The 21,823-nt window shown below is 37.1% G+C and overlaps 1 long non-coding RNA gene and 1 pseudogene across 2 annotated transcripts; one reads left to right on the top strand and one right to left on the bottom strand.

The window, feature by feature from the left end:
• Nucleotides 1-190: 190 nt before the first annotated feature.
• Nucleotides 191-7,781, bottom strand: LOC143884496 (G-type lectin S-receptor-like serine/threonine-protein kinase At4g03230; annotated as a pseudogene). The gene is made up of 8 exons (XR_013252935.1): nt 6,548-7,781; nt 2,797-3,558; nt 2,061-2,192; nt 1,822-1,994; nt 1,287-1,501; nt 956-1,183; nt 655-805; nt 191-570 (listed from the first exon to the last, which is right to left on the bottom strand). The product of XR_013252935.1 is annotated as a G-type lectin S-receptor-like serine/threonine-protein kinase At4g03230 (transcript).
• A 6,507-nt stretch (nt 7,782-14,288) lies between these two features.
• Nucleotides 14,289-16,607, top strand: LOC143884497 (uncharacterized). Its single transcript, XR_013252936.1, has 3 exons — nt 14,289-14,876; nt 15,031-15,968; nt 16,312-16,607. It is a non-coding gene; the product is annotated as an uncharacterized LOC143884497 (long non-coding RNA).
• The last annotated feature ends 5,216 nt before the right edge of the window (nt 16,608-21,823 follow it).

Here is a 21,823-nt window from a genome sequence, read left to right on the forward strand (position 1 = left end):
CTTCCTCTTTCTCTATATGAAGGTTGTTTATTGCAGATTTTTTTTAATTATTATTTCATTTTAGTTCCTGTTTGGATTGCAAGAAAAGCATTCTCATGAAAATTATTTTCTTCGGAAAACTTTTTCCTCACACAACTTAGAGGGAAATGGTGTGTTTTATGTCATATAATTCACAACGAGTGAAACCATCTCTAGTATCATTTTCCTTGATATTGAGGGGAAGGAGGATGATTAGCATTTGAAGTATGATGCTATTAAAACCCTAATCACTATCGAGCTTCTAATGTAGACATTGTTACAACATTTTGAGAACTTGCTTCAAGCTTCTCAGAAGAAGTTGGATCGGAGATGTTTCTTATAAAGAAAGCAGGATTTTTAGGTATGGGAAGATTTGTATATTCACTAGCCAGCATAAGAACAACCGAAGACATGGTTGGTCTATCTCTTGGATCCTCTTGCACACAAAAGTCCAACGTGAATACACTTCATCGCCTCATTTGTACTGCATGCCTCTCTTAATGATGGATCCACCAAATCCAACCCCTTGTCTTCATTCCAGATTTTCCATGCCTGAAATCACTTTCAACTTTGTTGATATACGATAAGATCATACAATCGCAAGAGGATTTGTATATACAATAGTTAAATACTTACATGTCCAAGAAGGGTTAAAGTGTTCTCGGAATGATAAAAACTTGTGTTCTTCATTCTGCTAATAATTTCAAGTAAAATCACCCCGAAGCTAAAGACATCGGATTTCACTGAGAAAAGCCCATGGGAGGCATATTCAGGAGACATATAGCCACTGCATTCCAACATTTAAAAAAAAAAAAAAAAAGTTAGGCCCTTCGATATTAGATTAGTTGCAACTGTTACACAATTTATATATTCTAGAAATCTTATATGATTGAAACAGTTATATGTTTCTATGGGTAGATTAAGTATGCAATGCTACTATGTTCCGACCACTCTATTGGTATTTTCTTGAGTTTGATTATTTCCAAAGATCCTCGCCATCCCAAAGTCAGAAATTTTGGGGTTCATCTCCTCATCTAGAAGAATGTTGCTGGTTTTCAGATCTCTATGAATAATTCTCAATCTAGAATCTTGATGAAGATAGAGAACTCCACGAGCAATTCCCATAATGATGTTGAATCGTTTGTCCCAATCCAACAACCCACGTCTATTATTATCTGTCGAGTATTTTAAGTGAAATTCAAAACGTAGAGTGGTCTTGCTAAATATGAACATGTAGTAATAATGCAAACTTTTCCAGGTAAAGGAACACATCAAAGAGAAAGTAATTCAAGCTTTTGTTAGGCATGTATTCATACAGTAGCATCTTTTCATCTCCCTCAATGCAATAGCCTATAAGCCTCACGAGATTTTTGTGCTGAAGTTTGGCAATTAATGTAACCTCATTCTTGAACTCCTCTAGGCCCTGTCCAGAACTCCTAAAAAGTCTTTTGACTGCTATTTCTTGTCCTCCAGACAACACACCCTGTAAAGATATATATCCTTTCACCAAATGTGGGAAAATAGATTAAGGGGTTAGGGTTATCTGATAATGTTGGGAACGGTTGCAAACCAGGTTCCACAAATCCAATAAAAATTACATGGGGGAAGAAGTTTTTGGGTGGCTCCAGGCCAATCCTTGGCCAAAAAAAAAATAATCAGAAAAAACCAAAGTTGTCCAAGGAAAAAGCATGGTCATAAGCGTAATGAGTGACTGAATTTTCACCCCTAACCATATCGGTATGCTAGTTAACAAGGATTGGATCAGTACCTTAATGAGATAAAGTTCAAGAAATGCAAGGATACCTTGTACACAGGACCAAACCCCCCTTGTCCAAGCTTATTCGCATCTGAGAAGTTCCCTGTAGCAGCTGCTATGCTTTCAAAGTCAAAAGACGGTATTTCTATACCGTTCTTCTGATGTAAGTTGTCGTCGGAACGTGGAAATAATGGCATTGCCAAAAAAAAATTCCCATTTCCTGTTTAAGAACAAGATGTTAGAAGTCTTGAGTTATAAAGATGTTTATCTCAAAATCATCAAATACCTTTTCTCATCCTCCAGAAACAACATGCTAATATGATAAAAATAATCCCTGTAACAATGGTTGTTGTGATTATCATTGTTGATGGTTTCCTCTTACTATAACTAGTTTTTGCAAGGATGATGTCGCCACCTCCTGCATAGTGAAAAAAATCATCAGGTCATCATTTAAAACAAGATCGATCTGATGATAAGTTTAAATGCTAGTTATCACATTATAATCGCTATCAGAAAGGGATGATTATATCCTTGGGGACAACTTGTCCAGTCATCATTTAAAAGAAGATCGATCTGATGATAATTTTAAATGCTAGTTATCACATTATAATCGCTATCAGAAATGGATGATTATATCCTTGGGGACAACTTGTACATCCTTTTTGGCAATAAAAGTCATTTTTCAAAAAAGAAAAAGAAAAAGAAATGGCCGATTATGTATTATATGCCCTATATTTGTACCATCTAACTGAGATCAGATGAGGCTTATTGGGGTATACTAGGGATTATTTATTCATTTTGTTCATGTAAAAGGTTAGTTTATGACAAGGCAATCAAGATTAATACAGAATATGATTCTCCCTATGTTAATATTAATGTCAAGCCAGTAAGAACGTCCTTGTTTAACCTTTTTGGGTAAAGTCCATATGCTCATCAATGGCTCAGAATCATCCATATAGGTTTACAAGAAAGGGTAAAACTGGCTAATCATTGAATGATTTTTTTCATTTATTGGTACTTACCTGATGTGCAATTTATAGCAAATGAATCCAACCGAAAGTTTGGATTGCAAATGCACATTCTCCTTCCTGCAGCCTTATCTAGTTTACAGTTTGAATCTGGCCAAGCTTCGCAGTCCCTTGCAGTATTACATATTGGCTCTTGTGGAGGCGATCATTCGATCTCTACCCCTTTCTTCCAACCGTGGGCAGGTTGGGATAAATTCGTTTCAACGATGCTGGTGTAAGTAATGCAGTTATTGCTTGAAATTTCCAATACATGTGATGCTGTCGATGAACCACCAATGACATAACTACAACACTTCCTCAAATCAAAACAAGTTGCTTCCTCTATGTACTTCTGGCATACACTAGAAGAGCAATTGAAGGTTGGTGAGGTTGGTGGTTTGGAACAATTGAGCAATAAAACAGTGCTGCTATTGGTCAGGTAAAATGGTAGGCTATCATTCAAATGGAAATTGTTACTTTGGAAACCCAGTTTCCAGCAAATACTTGTTAGAGCAATTAGGGTTTAAGCAAGGATGCTTAAAGCATTACGGGTTAAAGCATTACAGCAAATACTTGTGTCATTCAGTTGTATAACGAATCTCCGAGTTTCTGGGTTGATGTTGCTAACCACATAAGAAGAGCTATCAAGTGCATTGAAGCGAAGCTTGCCAGTGTTGATATCACACTGGAAGCTACAGTAGGCAGGATCCCCGCAATCAGCTCCGGTGCTTAAAGGATAGGGGACGATATTGATTCCACAATTTTGGCAACTCCTTTCTGTATTTTTAAGGGGCAGATTTTTAAGAATATTAGAGAAGTAAAATTTTCAGAATTAATCTAGAAGGCATTCTATGTGATTGGAAATCATGCTTTTGATTTATTGGAAAAATACAATTCTACACAAACAAGAATAGTTTGAATTGAAATCCACTAGACTAGGATGGATTACTTTAGCATCAGTCGAGTTTTTGAGTTTTGAAACTATTTGATGTCTTTTGTTTATTTATTTTTATATAATTTATTCTTTTCACCATCTGAGCATTTTGACATGTCAACATAAACTTCACTCGAATTTCACCCAAACTATTCTGGAATGTAATATGAGGTTGTTTCACCTCCGTCGTAACTAAGTCTGTCACCCACAAATCATCTCTTCATTGTTTAGTGATGGGCTGGGATTTAAACATATGCTTTCATCTCAGCCCTTTCAGGAATGAGTGAAAGGCTGATTTGTGGGCTACACAGTTAGTCGCGACGGAGATGAAACCGCCTCATGCAATATTAGTAAAACTGATCATGATTGGATATGGAAACTGGTAACAGAGGAGAATGCATGGTACTACCTATATATCTGTTACAAAATGTGTAGCTGAATTCTCATTGCCAGTGCGATTGGATTAGGTGTAAATGGAGATAAAGATTCCAGTAGGCTGGTAATATTGCATGAATTAATGAAAATGAAGATAGAGTGACCTTTCCACTCATAAGTAACACTAACAAGGCTGAAAGGAAATTGATGCCTTTAGGGCCTCTTCGGATACATCCATAAAAAGATCTGAATATTATCTTTTATGAAAGTAGTTTTGAAGTCAAATATGATTGTATGCAAATAATGTTCATAATATTGATAGAAAGGATATAGTCAATGCCTTCCAAAGAGGTCTTAATGTCCCATTTGCAAACAAGTTTAACTTGAGATAATCTTATATGCAGATAGGGCCAATTTCGATGGCATCCTGTAAAATAATAGGAAATTATATTAATCTTGGTTACTTTCAAAGAGAATCCATTGGTGCCTTTATAGAGCACTTACATAATAAACATAGAAATAAATCAAGACAACTATGGAAAGAGATAACACTAGAATATTCTAATCTAACCTAATCAAATCTACTTTGCTTGCCTCTTCTAATCCACTTGGCTAATTTATCTAGTTGCTACATTTAGCCACTTACCCAATCTACCTCCAAGATAATCCAACGGTGAGATCTTAACCCAATCCAACCGTTGGATCCCACATATTCTAACATGCCCCCTCAAACGTATATGGATTGAAAATTGATATACGTTTGACAATAATGAAAAAATTCCCAATACAATATAATTCCCCAAATTACAAATGTAATCAAAATCAACCGATTTGATGCACACTTCCAAAAGTCTATGATGAAGATCCGTTGATGAAGAGTGATGTTGCTGCCAATGATCATTGATGATGGTTGCCGAAGAAGATGCCGCTTGTTGATGAGTCACGAAGAGGGCTTAAAAGCCAATAAATCATAGCCTCAATAGGACTAGATGATACTCAAGCCTCAATGGGTGAGTAAGAATGAGTCACTATAGACCAATGCCGGAATGGGCAAGATGGACCAATGCCGGAATGGGCATGAAAAAGATCACTATGGACCAATGCCGGAATAGGCAACAAAGATAAAAAAAAAAAAAAACAAAGAGATGGGCGGCAATGAATGACACGCGGCAACAAACAACGGAAGATTTTAATGACAAATTAGGCGACGACACATAAGTTTTAAAACATAGGGCAATAGTAAGAAGGTTTATAAAAGATGGGATTTCCAAGATGGGAGTTGGGATTATGAAACCCAAGAGAAACTATTCTCATCCTCCATGACAGAGAGAGCATGACCATTTCCAATGCGGAACCAAGAGAATCACCATGTCTAAGATTAGAATGAAGGGGAACAAGGAAAAGAACACAGAGAGCACATGACCGTTTGGTGAGAGATGAAGGTCCAGTGTGGGAGATTGTAGGAGGCCCGGCGAACGGCTAGATTGGCCGTCCGCCGGAAAACGGTGTAGTAAACTTCGCGGTCAAGGCACCTTAGGACCAAATTGCTTTGATACCATGTAAAATAATAGAAAATTATATTAATCTTGGTTACTTTCAAAGAGAATCCATTGGTGCCTTTATAGAGCACTTACATAATAAACATAGAAATAAATCAAGACACCTATGGAAAGAGATAACAGTAGAATATTCTAATCTAACCTAATCAAATCTACTTTCCTAATCTCTCTTGCTTGCCTCTTCTAATACACTTGGCTAATTTATCTAGTTGCTACATTTAGCCACTTACCCAATCTACCTCCAAGATAATCCAACGGTGAGATCTTAACCCAATCCAACCGTTGGATCCCACATATTCTAACCAAATAGGTCTCTTGATGTGTAACATATCATTCATTTGTAGTCAAAACAAAATTTGATGTTTTGGTTGGATTAATTGCGTAGTTTAGTTAGAAAAGAGCAAAATACCAATAGGAGAATAATATATAGATAATTTATTGGAGGAATGATAGAATGAAGGGTGCCTTTGCAAAAAATCAGTTTCAAGGGCGCCCCTGTTGGTTAAGATATGAAAAGTCAACATGATTTCAACTTTTTTTAGGAGCAATCCACTTTTTTCGGCACCACCATAAATGCACTCTGCAGAAATCAACCAATAGGGGCACCCTTGAAGCTGATTAGTGCAAGGGCGCCCTTCATTCTATCATTCATCAATTTATTAGCATTTTTTATTTTTATTTTTCATATTTTGCTCTCTATTTGTTCTTGTAATCAAAATAATTTGTTTATTTTCTAATATATTAATTTTGTCTATTTCTCTATCATGCTCTCTATTTGTTCTTGTAATCAAAAGTTTTCAATTCGAAAAGTTTTAGGACATAAACACGGTGCAAGAATAATAAAGAAGCAATAAAGAGATGAGAGGAGGAAAACCCAAGCATGAAATAGGAGTCTTACCTGGTAGTTGGGATTTGGCAACCCGAATGTAGAGGTCCCATGCCTCGTATTCCTCAGCTTCCTCCCGAACATCCCTCAATTCCGCCTCTAAAACTAGACAGACATAGTCACTCGCTCTGAAAGCGTATGCCGTACACTCACAACTGCCGAGGCACTTTAATCTGCACGCGTATTCTGTCAATGAGGAATTATCAACCCCAGTGGTAGTGGGAACGTTCATCCTCTTCAAAGCCAGGAAGCCATCTTCGTAGTTGCACAGGAACGGCGTCTTTATGGTGCAACCGCCACTCCAATCCCCTGAATCCCAAAGCCCAGGTAACCTTGGCTCGTAGCCTGGCAAGCACTTGCACAGAGGCGATTTATTTTCATTACAACTCCCAAACGCACCGCAGATATTGGATTGACTGCATTCTTCATTTACTAAAAACATCTGATAGTCTTCCCATGAATTCTCAGCGGCTGAATTGACTTCATTGAGTGTGCCATTTGCTTCCATCACAAGTGTCATTTGCCCGTGGTCCCACGAGTAATAAATCCCATCGTTGTTGCTGACACCAATCCCGACAACAGTCCCGTTCCAAAATTTGACTCTCCGGAAGCAATTGACTCTCGCCAAATGAAGAACTGATTCAATTCTTGAGGATCGATGCCGAATTGAAAACTTCCAGGAGCCGGATCGTCATTACTTTTCCACGATGTGAGCTTTTTTATTTCTCCTGTTCCTAGATTCTTCCCTATCTTCATATCACGTAACATCGCATGGGATGGGTGATCAAAGCTTTCCCATAAAATTCTTCCAGACACACTTGAGTTTCCTTCTCTAATGACGAGATTTCCTGAATCCATAAGCACTGCAATGGTGGAACTAGTACTTGATACAACTGATACATTTGTTGACCACACGGTGACATCGTTTTCATCCAAAACAACAAGATTTCCATCACTTTGGAGCGCGAAAGCTCCGATCAAAGAAAAAATTGGGTTTTCTCTATTGGCAATCCAATAGACTGAGTCCGGGCTGTAGTACGTAGTTTGGTTGTAATACCATATTCCCACATACCACCGTTCATTGTACCGGTCCGGAGAGAAGAATCCCAGCTCAAAGACCTTGAGTGCAGAGATCAAGGTATTCCCATCTCTAATCGATTGATTTGGAGTGAGGGTGTCTGCTGCCTTGTTGAAAGGCAGTATGGAAAAGCAGCATATGAAGAAAACAACAAAGTATTGCTTCATCTCTGAATGTATGTGGGGTTATTGTGTCTATTTCTCTAGCATGCGCATTTATAAGCAATTTCCTTCCAGGACTGATATCCCCACCACCATGTTTTGTTAATGACACTAATTGCCATGTTTCTCAAAAACGCTCTTGATAAGCCTATCAGAAATATTTTAAAACAGAACGCCAAAACATGCTAGTATTTTGATATCCCCACTCCCTTTTAGTGACCACATAATTAATTTTCGTCCCATATAATTTAAGTGAACTGATGCCTGCACTCCCTTTTTTAATAATGCCACTTCACTCTCTGCTTTAGACTTCCGAATTTAGCTTCTAAAGGCCTTGCAACTTATTATTCCAATTACAAGAGTTGTTAATAAAATTGAGGTGCCGTTATCATAACAAGGAGGTGGGGATACAATTTCCTATTTATTTGGGGAAGTTATATACTCGCTGTTAAATTATAAAATATTAAATAATGCCTTCTCCAACAACTTAAGCTTTTGGAGTAATTGGTATCAGAGCAAATTGTCAATTGCTTCAGATTCCTTAGAAATTGAGTTGAGAGAGTTTTTAAGTTTTTTTTTTTTAGAGACTTCAAGATTTAAGGCATCATTTAGTTTCTCACATCCATCAAGAAGTTCATCAATAGTAAGAGGCTCATCCCTATCTAAATCATTATTTTCTTCATTGTTGTTTTCTAAGGCCATAAAATATTTTACATTAAAAATATTTTCAAGTGAGATCTATATTTCTTTGGCATTTTTACAATTAGCTATTTTATCAAACATATGAGAAACTAAGATACAACATACGGCATTCATAGCTTTTGAGTTCAACCAATATAATCTTTTATCATATTCATATTAAAATTCCACATGGAAACCAACCAAAGAGAGGAGCCACATGTGCCACTTGTAGCAAACCCTAATAAGAGGGGCATACTTGAGGGGTTTGTTTCACATTCGCCCCCCTTTCTTACAGCATAAAAGATTAAATAACGCCTTCTCGAATGGCTTAAGCTTTTGGAGTAATTGGTTATTTTAAATTCGCCCCCTTTCTTACTTGGGACAGCCCCCTCTAGTGGAGGACAAAACTTGGCTCCACAACGTTTAGGTGGAACCTTCCTGGGCAACTCTCTAATATCGAGGGAAACAAGGGGTGTGGAAATATCAATTGAAAGCACATACCATGGAATTGATATTGCCACACCCCTTCCTATTAGTGCATTGCAGAGGAAGTCCTACGAGTTGCAGAGCCAAGTTGTGTTCTCTAGTGGATTTATGACTACCTGTCCCAAATAAGAAAAAAGGGAGAATATATCATTTCCTTATTTATTTGGCTACATATTTGAAGGAATTACTGAATCTTCTTGCTCCCTGGAGTCAATACAGGTAGTCCATTTGGAAGTGTGATTTGGGTTGAGCCAACTTTCTATGGAGTCAGTCAACTATGAAAGGAACGAGTCATTCTCCTGTTTTAGAGCCATGGCTAAAACTCCTCTCTCATTATTAACACAAGGAAGTGGGACATCATTTATTTGTACTCATCAGTTTTCACTTTTCACTACACCTAAACTAACCGCATACTTTCCCATTTGCCTGTAATATGAAAATATGATCGACTCTGTGTTCCTGTTGCCTGCATTTGGAAGGTTACTAAAGAGAAGGGATTTTTGGTGATAAGTCCCTGCATATCAAAATAATTGCTTAATAGTCCCTAAGAAAAGCATATTATCCAAGCAGTCCTACTTTTAGAAAATATTTGTCAAAAGGTCTCTCAAAGTAACATACGTCAATTTCCTCCATTAAAATCTTAAAATGGCAGATTTACGCCCACCCTTTAATCTGTTTTAGTGTATTTTGATTTCTCTTCCAATATTTTCCAAAAAAATCGGAAAGGAAAAAAAATAAAAAATTTCTTATTTCTTACATGTAAAAAATATAAGGTAACGTAACTCTATTCAATTTTTCAGTTAGGGACCTTCGGTTTATGATGTTATCCCTCTAAATTAATCAGACATAATTCCCCTCTTAAATCATCGAATGAAAAGAATTTCCTTAGGAATAAATTTCCATCAGAAATATTTTCTTGCAATCCAACCAAGTTACCTGGAAAATTTTGAAACGAAGAATATTCCTAAAATTTCTTACTTTATTTATTCGTTAAGAAAATATAACTCAAACCGACCCTATTTATTTTCTTTAATAGGGATTTTCAATTATTTAATTTCTACATGTTTTTTTGTTGAAGGATTTTTTACGAGAATGTTAGAAGAGATTATTTTCGGTTATTTCCTAATTTTTTTCCAAAAATATTGGAAGCGAAATCAAAATAGTCTAAAAAGGATTAAAGGGGTTGGGGGTAAATTTGTCATTTTAAAAATTTTAATGGAGAAAATTGAAGTAGGTGAGTTTTAGGGACCTTTTAGCAAATATTTTATAAAAGTAGGACTGCTTGGATAATATGCTTTTCTTAGGGACTATTAAACAATTATTTTGCCATGTAGGGACTAATCAGCAAAAATCCCTAAAGAGAACAAAGAAGGTGACGTGGTATACGGTTGTAGAATATGGAACGCTCTGCATTAAGTGGAATGTATTCATATGCAATATTACGTCTATTAAAGAAGAGAATTCATTTTGTCGATGCCACATAGGAAATGGAAATGGATACCAACATGGCAGAAGGAGAGGGCTGCCACATGGGCGTGAACAGTGAAACGTCCCTTCCTCCTTATAATATACTAGTAAAAAACCCCGTGCGATGCACGGGCCGACAAAGAACTGTACGGACCACATCATAGGTTGATCCAAACCGTCCATGTGATAAAAGGGAAATAAAAATGCACGACGCGGCGACAAAAAAAAAGTATATGATACAAAATTTTCTAATGAATTTTTGTATAAAAAATAAAAAAAATGCACGACACGACAAAAAAAAAAGTTATTTAAAAAATATGTAGAAAAAAATAAGGTAGGGCGTAGGATTGAAAATATGTGGGTTGAATGGGTGCCTTTGTTAAAAAGCATAAAGGAGGGGGTAGGATTGAAAATATGTGAGTTGAATGAGTGCCTTTGTTAGAAAAAGTCAAAAAAAGTGAGGTGTTAATTCCACCAATTTTTCAAAAACATTCAAAAAAACCTGGGCTTTTCCTCCCAGCTTATTATAGTAGATAGATATGTGGTTGTTCTCTCTTGAAAAATTTAGGGCTTTCTAGGAAATTACCTAGCAAATCCCAAGGGCGCCCCCAATGGTTGCACGTCACCAAAGTGCATCTTTTAAGTTAAAGAGTATTAAGGGAGATGATATTTTCACCCTCTCTGCAGTACACATCCCTCCCTTGCCCACCATATCTTGAACAGTTGGCAACTTTAATGCTTTTTGACTTCAAATCATGTTAAAAGGCAACGGGAGGCAACCGGGGGGGGGGCGGTGGGGGGGTGGTGGTGGTGGAATATCATCGCCCAGTATTAAATGCACAGGATGCAGGGCAGCCAATGGGGCCGCCCTTTGAGCTGATTTTTGCAAGGATGCCCAGAGTCTAGCATTCCTCGTATCTTTTTGCTTACCGAAAATAAAGAAGAAATTCCTAGACAACTAAAATCAAGTTATTGATGTACATTGAAAAAAGAATAGTGGGACCATTTGACGCTTCTTAGACTACTTTGGCCATTATTTGTAGTGTGGGGACCATTTGCCATTTCTTTGACTATTTTTCGCCATGAGAAAACGGTTTCTTCACACTAGTGTAGATAAGTTATCTACACACTAGCTTAATGTACAATGGGGGCCCACATTGTTTGGGTGATCCAAAGCATTCATTTGATGGGCCCACATAGATAGAGTGTGCCCAAAAAATCAGCTTTATAGGATCATCCTAACCTTTCGAACCGTGGAGGCAAAAAATGAACAGATTTGTGAAGGTTTTATACACGTCCATTTTACCTCCACAAATCGTAGGGTTGGGATGATCCTATAGAGCTGATTTTTTGTGGACACCCTATTGAGGGCCAATCAAATGAATGGTTTGGATCACCCAAACAATATGCCATCTACTGTATTTTAAGCTAGTGTGTAGATAAGTTATCCACACTTGTGTGTTGAAACCGTTTTATCTTTGGCCATTATCTGTTGATGGAAAAGGTGTCAAGTTGCCAGGTAACTTCGGCATTAACTCAATTGCTCTTCCTTTCTCTTCATCAACTTGTCTCTTGCGACCAATAGTGATAAAGAGTAATGTTGTAATTTTAAATCATTCACTTTTTTATGATCTCTTCCCCAAACCATTGTGATAAGAGTCTTCAAAATATCCAACCGGAAGGCAATGAGCTCCGGTGTACAATCAAAAACGACTTATATTCTTCAACTAGCAAGACTCCACACCGGCGAGAAGTTTCATGGTTAATTGCACATTTAAATGAAGGGGTCCCACTTTATTTGACTCTTGGCATGCCTGTCAGACTCCCATTTGTATTTTGTATACATGTTTCCAGTCTTGAAAAATCAATCGACACGCCTAACAAGGACCTTGACTTACATGATCTAATCTACTTCTTCTGTCACTATTCTCATTGAACACAAGATTCTCCATGGCTCATTGCGGGCATAAAAAATTTAAAGAAAATCCCAATAATCTACTAGTCGAAAAGAATTTCATAACGCGGTCTCATTTTGGAATTAAGACCAAATTGTGGGCCATTTTAACTTTCGTCTGTATCTTCTGTAAGGAGTTCCTGGAATTGTTTTCCTTTAAAAAGGCTTTCGTTTTTAGCAGTTTCATTGATGAAAAGGAAATGATGTCTGCGCTAAGGAGTTTCAATAAACAAGCGCTCCACTTGTTTGTCGTGTAGTATTTAAAGGGATTTTAGAGGATATTACGGTTCTCAAAAAGCTCTTTAAACCCTTTAAATACTACACGACAAACAAGTGGAGCGCATGTTTATTGAAACACTTGGCGATATCATTTCCCTTGATGAAAATGTTGCTCGTTGTTGAAAATGTTGCTGGATTTAGTAAATTCCGATTTGGAAAACACCTGACGCCTTTTCCCCATTTGGCAATCTCTCTTCATGCCCTTCTAACCCCTGAGTTTAGGGTTCCTCATGTCTTTTTTCTTTCTCTTAATGCCCTTCTAACACCTGAGTTTAGGGTTCCTCATTTGTTTTTTCTTACCGAAAAAATAAGAAGAAATTTCTAGACAACTCAAGTTCTCGATCTAGTGGGGACTAGTCTATTTGGCTCTTTGACTACTCTAGCCATTATTTGTAGTGGGGACCCTTGCTATTTCTGGGACTATTTTGACCATATTTGTTAATGGAAAAGGTGCCAAATTACTTGGCCATAACTATCAAACTTTCTCCAAAAAACTTCTAAAACGCTAAGTCTTGAAGCTAAAATCAAGTATTTATTTTAAACCCCACCTATCTCAATTGCTCTTTCTATCTCTTCGTCAACTTGCCTCTTGGGACCGATAGTGATAGAGTGATCGTTGTAGTTTTAAATCATTAACTTCTCCTTTATGATTTTCTACCTCCATGTTTTATTTTTCTCTGCTAGACCCAAACTCACAAAAAAATGAGCTATCCTCAAATGGACCAAAACTCACGCCAATCAAATTCACACCACCCACCCTAAAAGAAAATAAGCGCTACTCATAATGGAGACACATATTACCTCTCTAAGAGATAGGGACAAAACCAGAAATTTGATCCAAAGGGGCAAAGAATAGCTGTTGTCCCACGTTGAGGCCCACTATTTTACACTTACATTTTGATATGTAGGCCCATCATCTCCCCCCATCCCATTCATAAGGTGGAGTTCACAATTTACATCTCACATTTTGACGTAGTGAGGCCTAGGGGTGGACATGGTTCCGGTTCGAACCGAGGAACCGAACCGAACCGGCACATATGGTTCGGTTCGGTTCCATAGTTATATGGTTCGGTTCCGGTTCTAATAACCTGGAACCGATGGAAATTCGGTCCGGTTTTGGGTTTGGGATCCCGGAACCGAGAACCGACCCACCTTAAAACCCTTAAATATGCCTGTTTTTACTTGGATTTCATCAGCTCATTACAGACTTTTGTGCTCTGCTTTTCCCATCAATGATAGGCTGGAAACAGAAAGTTATTCTATCTCAAGAAGAAAAAAAACCAAACATTCAAACACAAGGAGGGAAACTGTTGTGAATAAATCAATAAATTCCGTTGATTTGGTGAAGGTCGGGTAAACCCAGAACCGAACCGATTATATATGGTTCTAGTTCGGTTCGGTTCCAAACATATATGGTTCTGGTTCATTCCAATTTCAGGGAACCGATTATATATGGTTCGGTTCTGGGTATACCCCAGAACCGAACCGAACCGAACCATGTCCACCCCTAGTGAGGCCTACTATTTACAACACATGTTCTAATGAGTGGGGCCTACTATTTTACACACATGCATGGCATGGCCCAAGAATGTTAATCTATTATAATATAGCTGGATGGGGGCTCCACTGTTCACGCACACGTGGACAGCTCCTGCAATTATCAGACGTGGCAATGTGGAATAAGGCTTTCCGATGGAACCATGGTTTAGTAACTCCTTTGGTGGGTGAGATTTCTCTTGATTCCGTTCTCTGTTTGATGTATTTTCTAATAAGACTACTTTCTAATATTGTTTATTGGCGATAGTTGGAAAAGATTGTTTCTTCCCGATAGTTGATAGATTTCCTAATGAAGTTAGGGACTCTTGATGGCCTTTTTCCCGATCGTCTACTATTTTCTAATGACTTATTTGTGTTTGATTGAATCTTAGCTTCTTCTTCTTTTTTACAGTTTGTTGGGTCTGCCGATTTATAATGGATGTGTGTTATTTGGGTCTTTTGGTGATAAGCATCTCAGCTATTTTCTTTCAAAGCTGGCCAAGAGGCAGCTTTTATTGAATCTGGACATTATTTGGCATCTGATCTCTCCTTTGGCTTGCCCTTTTTCAAATTTGTAAACCTTTCCATTATTTAGGAATTTCCTTATAGTTCTCTTACTTTCAATATTTGAATGGATACATATATGCAAGAAGGGGATGCTTTTCTGATGCTTAAAGAGTTGCTGAAGAGATAGAAAAGGTAAATATTTTGCTCAATTCTACGAATGATTACTACTTTGTGCCAATATTACTCACAGGCCATTCTGTGCTCACTGAATATTTGATGAAATACCTCAGAGAAATTTGTAACCTGATATTGGCTCATACAACGCTTTGCTGGGTTCATTTGGCAGATTTGTGTTATGAAGTCTTGATTCAAGTTGATGAATGAAGTAGAAGACAAGAGTATCAGGCATGACAATGTGACTTACCATACAATGTTTCTGGCATTAATGAATTTGGCTGATGTTGGGGTGTTTTTAAGCTTTATAGGAGGATGGTTGAGAAGAATATTGTGCAAAATTCTGCATGGTGGTGATGCTGATGAAAATTTTATGGGAAAATGATTGATATGACTTTCAGCCACTTTTATTGCATTTAAACTGGATGACTTAAGTTGCCCAGTTTTATTTTTATTTTCCTATGGGGCAATCATCCCAGGGTCATTATTAGCCACAAACAAGGAGGGGATGTTTATGCAAGAGTCCCCAAGGTTTAGTTTTCTCATCCAAATGTTAATTATTTACATGGATATGCTGATTATCCTTGGTTTTTCTCACATCTGGAATTTACTCAATGCAGCATTATGTTGGAAACAATGTTACTTTTAACAACTTTTTTGTTGTTCTCCATGTAAACAAGACTGTAAGAAGTGCTCTTCCTGCACCTTCCACTGCAGTCTGTTATGTTCACCACTGCATGGGAGAACCACCAACGAATTAATTGGATTTGGTTGTATGAGAGGGAGTGGGAGGAAGCAGATCATCATGGATGGGCCTGTCAAGAAGGTGGTGGAAAAGAGATCGGTGTCATCCCAACATCGGTCAATGGCAAAGGGCACATGAATCATGCCTGGATCGCACATGATCTTTTCTTGGTGTTTGTTTTCTCTATTAATTAAATTCTTTGCCATTAATAAAACTGCATTTTCTCAATCTTAATTAATTTTTAGTTTGTTCAAGACCAGTTGCCAATGTCAAGGATTTCCATTTAGACGGCGTTTCATGGCCACATGTGTGGACAAATTTTACATATGACTATCCCCCGAAAGTGCTAAAGCATCCCGTGAAAGGTATGAAATATGTAGCCTTGGATTCTTAGTTTTAATGTATAAGAACTATCAATCTTTTTTTTCTCCATATTTTAAGGCCTACCTGCATTTCCAACGTGCATTTTTTACTTGCCCGTGCATCGGGTGTCCCACTAGATTTACAGCTTGAGGTTTCCAAACAGAATGCATTACAACATTTTTTCGGCTTTCTGCGTGCTTCCTGTAATGTGGTGTGCTTATTATTTTTTTGGAACAATGCACGACTGTTATATTTATGGTGGCTTTGATGTAGATTGTTTTTATCTTCTATATTATGGGTTGGATTATTCTTTTTAAGAAGCCAGTTTAACTTCCCTTTTTAGAGGTTAATATTCTCTTATCTATAAGCAACTGAGACAAGGCTTGGCCAAGCTTTAGAATCAAGGACCAAACCAGAGAGCAGTACAAGCACCTGGCAATTTTATATTGTTTTTATCCTTTTTGGCTGGTATTTGGTTATAATTTTCTGTTTTTTGTTAATCTTCTCCTCTTTTTTCCAATGGGCTTTTTGGCTTTGGTGTTTTTCCTTCTTCAATTTTAAGCAGATGGGTGTTTTGGGAGTTTCTTTATTATGTAATTTTCGTAATTGTATTAAATATACTTTACTGAGTTGGTGGGCTTTTTTTGGCTGTTGTGTTCTATCATCATGCTATTGGTTTTGATATTTTGTTAATTTTTCACTCTTTCTATCAATAGGTTGTTTGGCTTTGGTGGTTTTTTCCCTATCCCATCTTGAGTAATTTTTTTCAAATCATGCTGTTGGGTTTTGGTTTATATTTCCATATGCGGATGTCAAGGGTTACATTTAAAAGGTGTTCACGGCCACATGCAACAGTTTTTTTACATATGACCTTCACCACTCACTCTCTGGTCTTTTTTTTTCGAGTTTGGTTCACATTTAGTAAGAAGAAATAGGTAAAATGTCTCTTTTTACACATGAATATCACCACTGTGCCCTCCTTTTTTGTGTTTTATTGATTTTATTTGGAGCTTTCTACATGAGTGTCATGGGCGAGGGCGTAGGCCAAGGGTTTAGATGAAGAGCTTTAAATGGATCTCCATTTCTGGCCTCTATTTTGACACTGTTGAACCGGATATACTCCTTCAATATCTCACCGTGTACCTAATTTGAAAATACCCATTGTATGAATTTTACACATATTAAAACCTACATTACACAATGATAATAGACTTTTAACAACATGATTTGTACTAGCACCTACATCTCATTAAACAAGCTTCTCTCCTAAGTGTGAAACCATCCCCTTAAAGATAAAAATATGCTTACCCATGGATTTTGAGTTTTAACATGCTTTCCCATGGATTTTGAGTTTTAATTTATAAGAACAATCTATCTTTCTTCCAATGAAGGGGCCTACCTTCATTTCCAATGTGTATTTTTGTCACCCCAGTGCATCGCACGGGTGTCCCACTAGCTGTTTAATAAATTCGAAGCCCCTAAAAAAGAATCTCTTTCTACTTTGAAAATCCCAATAATTCCCAAGATTATATGTTGTGCGTGCGTGTAATTTAGTATTTTTCAAAAATTACTAAGGGCCCACTTCATAAAATGATCCAAACTATTAATTAATTTATTGGGCCACAACGTAAATAGAATGCGCTGCATAAATCATCTCCATAGGGTGATCCTAACCCTCTGATCTATAGAGCTCTCTATGACGGGCAATCCCATTGCAGATATATTGTACTAAACGAGCCCACCCTAAATGATGTACGCTACCTTGAAAGGAGAGATACATTGTCCTGAAGGGGACACATGTGGTACCATAAAATTCGGCATGTACGACGCTGAAAAGCTACATACACTAACCCCACACTATCTCCACCTTAAAAGGATACATAAAATATTCTAAGAAAGGAAATATACACTATCCTAGGACACATGCACTATTTATATAGCACTCATCTTTTCAAGCTACTATAAAGGGGACCCACTTTATTTGACTCTTGGCATGCTTGTCATAGTTCGATTTGTATTTTGTATATATTTTTCCAGTCTTCAAAAATCAGTCGACACTCCTAAGAATGACCTTGACTTCCCATACTTCTTCTCTCACTATTCTTGTTGAACACAATCATTTAAGAAAAGATCAACTTTTTATACTCTGTACTATATATATATATATATATATATATATATATATATATATATATATAGAGGAAACTGTTGGTGCGCTTAAGCTCACAAAAAGTTTGGTGAGCTGAAGCGCCCAATCACATGGGGGCCCACTTTGTTAGGATAATCCAAAGCATTCATTTGAAACTCCCTTACATAAATAGGGGGTGTACCAAAAATCAGCTCCATAGGATCATCCTAACCCCTCCATTTGTAAAGGACAAAAATGGACAAACACAAATCTGCCCATTTTTTGTCCACCACAAATGGAGGGGTTAGGATGATCCTATGGAGTTGATTTTTGGTACACCCCCTATCTATCATAAGGCCTTGCAAATGAATGGTTTGGATCACCACATAAAATGTGGGACCCATGTGATTGGGGAGCTTAAGCGCACCATAAGTTTGGTGCGCTTAAGCTCGCCAAAGTAGTCTATGTATATCATACCACGTTTTGATATATATATATATATATATATATATATATATATATATATATATATATATATATATATATATATATATAGGCGAAATTCGGCATCATCAGGGACCATTTGGCGCTTCTTAGACTACTCCGGCCATTATTTGTAGTGGGGACCATTTGCCATTTCTTTGACTATTTTGGCCATTATTTTGTTGATGGAAAAGGTGCCAAGTTGCCAAGTAACTTTGGCATAAGTAGCAAATTTCTCCCAAAAAAACTTCTAAAACGCTAAGTCTTGAGGCTAAAATCAAGTATTTATTTTAAAACCCCACCTCTGTCTCAATTGCTCTTTCTATCTCTTCATTAACTTGTATCTTGCGACCAATAGTGATAAAGAGTAATCGTTGTAATTTTAAATCAGTCACTTTTTTATGGTCTCTTCCCCAAACCATTGTGATTAGAGTCTACAAAATACCCAACCGGAAGGCAATGAGCTCCGTTGTACAATCAAAGACGACTTATATTCTTCAACTAGTAGGACTCCACTGTTGACTTTTTATGTGAAAAAAGTCTTTTTGTAATTCAAACTTACAATGGGGTGTTTTTAGTCATTATATGTATGCTTTTGGGTTTCTCATTCAAATTACTTGGGCTTCCCTCCAAAAAGACTAAAGTCATGAGAAAATTTTAGTCCTAGATTGGAAGTGTGAGAGGATGAGAGTGGCCATATATATACTTTCACTCTCTTAGCCTTGTGAATGAGCAAGAGGTCATGGGGATCCTACACGCACGGATAGCCCACTTGGGTCCGATAAGCTTTTCATCTTACCACACACGTGCGCCACCCGGCCCGGCCCGGCCGGCCGCGCGCGTGGACCTAAGGCTTTTCTTTTTCTATTATTTATTTTTTTCTTTTAACGGCCAAGAATTTATTTATTTTGTTTTAACTCTTTTTTACCGTTTGAGATTCCTTAATCATGGTTTAGTGGCCGTTTGAAAAACGTCTCTCACGCACTAAAAGAGTGTGACGTTTCACCCTAACATGTCGATTACCTTTCTATAAAATCGGTTTTAGAGAAAACAGAAAGATATCCTTGACGGATTCTTCTTCTGCTCTTTCTCTTCTCTGGTTTTCTCTCTGGTTTTCTGCTCAAGGCTTTTGGCAACTATAAGCGAGTTCTTAGGCATCCGGGTTGCATGAGTGCACACCCCTGGAGCGAGAGTTGTTGTATCCTGGAGGCATACGCCGAGACGCCCATCTGCACCGTTGATTCGTCATGGTGGGGGTGAGATTTGCCTTAAATACAGCGAAGATTCTTCGTGCCTCAACTCGATAAGTGATCTAACGATTTCTCTTTTTCTTTACAAATTATTACTGCAGAAAATAGTATTATTGATCTCTGTCTTCAAGTTGTGAGGTTAATTTGTTATAAGGTATTCTCGAATCCTAAATTACAGATTTGCACATCAATTTTTCTAACAATCTTAAGGCAAATCTACGATCTGTGATCTGTAATTTTTGGGATTTCGATTATTGAAAATTAATCATCATGGCTTCCCAAACCGAAAGACCGGAGAAATTTGACGGATCGAATTTCGGTAGATGGCAGGAAAAAATACGATTCTTTCTGACTTTTCTAAACCTAGACTATATCTTGAATGATCCTGACTCATTACCTAATGAGGAAGAACCTGCTAGAACTCATCTCACTGAGAAAAGAAAAAGAGATAACTATCTCTGTAAAGGTCATATACTGAGTTGTCTCAGTAATCAATTGTTTGATGTATTTTTTAGAATTGAGTCTGCAAAAGTGTTGTGGGAAACTCTAGAGCAGAAATACCTAGTCGAAGAAGCGGGTTCTAAGAAACATCTAATTGGAAAATATTTTCGATATCAGATGGTAGATGGAAAATCCATTATGGATCAAGTGAATGGATCCAGTTGATTGTTTCTGACATTCTTGCTAGAGGGGTCAAAATAGAAGAACAGATCCAAATTGGTGCAATTATTAAAAAACTACCACCTTCATGGGAGAAATTCTAAGACATATTATTGCATGACAGAAATGATTTTTCTCTTCAAGACTTGTTTGTTTATCTTAGAACTGAAGATGAAAATCGTTTCAGAAAACAGAAATCTAAGGCCTATGAGTTTAACTCTAAGGCAAATCTCACTGAATCTTCATCTGGAAAGAAAACTTCTTCTAAACCTGTATCTGGATCAGGAAAAGGTCATTTCAAGAAAAATAATAAGGATTTCAAGAAAAAGAATGGTAACTGCTTTGTGTGTGGGAAAGCAGGTCACTATGCTAAAAACTGTCGGAAAAATGATAAGAAGAAAAACCCTCAAGAAAACAATGCGCATCAGGCTAATGTGGCTGAAGATCAATATCTGTCGGCCGTAGTATCTGAAGTGAACCTAGTTAGTAACGTGAAGGACTGGTGGGTGGACACTGGTGCCACCAGACACATCTGTAGTGACAGAAGTGTATTTTCTTCCTACGAGCTTGTAGGGGATGGAGAGCAGCTTTTCATGGGAAACTCGTCATCATCTGTTGTGACGGGTAAAGGAATAGTGCTGTTGAAGCTTACATCTGGAAAAGTTCTGAAGCTCTGTGATGTCCTTCATGTACCAGATTAAGAAAGAATCTGGTGTCTGGGTCACTTCTGATCAAGAAAGGTTTTAAACTGGTTTTTGAGGCTGATAAATTTGTAATCACTAAAAGTGGTGAATTTGTGGGAAAGGGTTACTCTAGTGAGGGTTTATTCAAACTGAATGTAACTGAGAACATTATGGATAAAGCTTCATCTTCTTCTGCTTATATTACTGATTCTTCTTGTTTATAGCATGGTAGACTAGGTCATGTTAACTATGCATCTTTAAAGAAAATGATGACCATAGGTTTAATTCCTAAAAGTGATCAAGTAGTAGAGAAATATAAAGTATGTGTGCAATCAAAATACTCTAAGAAGCCTTTTTCACAAAGTAAAAGAAAGAAAAACAAAACTATTAAATTTAATTCATAGTGATGTATGTGACTTAAACAATGTTTTAACTAGAGGAGGTAAAAGGTATTTTATTACATTTATAGATGATTTCTCTAGATATTGTATTGTTTATCTTATTAGAAATAAAGATGAATCTTTTGATAAATTCATTACATATAAAACTGAAGTAGAAAATCAGTTAGAAAAGAAGATCAAAATTTTAAGATCTGATAGAGGTGGTGAATACACTTCTAATGCTTTTAATGAATTTTGTGAAAATCAAGGCAT

Source organism: Tasmannia lanceolata, unplaced genomic scaffold (genome assembly GCF_043159265.1).
Source record: "Tasmannia lanceolata isolate RefF3 unplaced genomic scaffold, GAP_Taslan_0.1 ptg000008l, whole genome shotgun sequence".
Taxonomy (NCBI): domain Eukaryota; kingdom Viridiplantae; phylum Streptophyta; class Magnoliopsida; order Canellales; family Winteraceae; genus Tasmannia; species Tasmannia lanceolata.